The sequence below is a fragment of the Stegostoma tigrinum genome, unplaced genomic scaffold (assembly GCF_030684315.1).
Source record: "Stegostoma tigrinum isolate sSteTig4 unplaced genomic scaffold, sSteTig4.hap1 scaffold_479, whole genome shotgun sequence".
In the NCBI taxonomy this organism is placed as follows: Eukaryota; Metazoa; Chordata; class Chondrichthyes; order Orectolobiformes; family Stegostomatidae; genus Stegostoma; species Stegostoma tigrinum.
Genome location: NW_026728407.1, coordinates 2,552 through 2,916, shown reverse-complemented (window position 1 = coordinate 2,916; position 365 = coordinate 2,552).

Sequence of the window (365 nt, the reverse complement as noted above, 5' to 3'; positions counted from 1 at the left end):
CAAAGTAAGTTTCATCCTTCTGTGCTTCATTCATAATACATAACATGAAAAGAAATTGCTGTGAATATAGTAGCTCTTGAAAGATTATATCGCCGTTCGAGACAATAAAAATCACATTAAAGAAACAGCTTTAATCCCTCCGAGGCCATTGCCAGTAATTAAATCAATGACACATTTCAGCCTTTGATCGATAGAAAACATTCAAAAATGTTCAGTGAAAATTTGATTGGCCCTCAACATCCAGACCTTGGTGGTCTAACTTGCAACAATGCTAAACTGCGAAACCTCCCACCTCCCCTCAAATGCACAAGCCGATGTAACTGGAGTGTCCTACATATTTTCTCTGAAAATTTGGAAAGCAAACC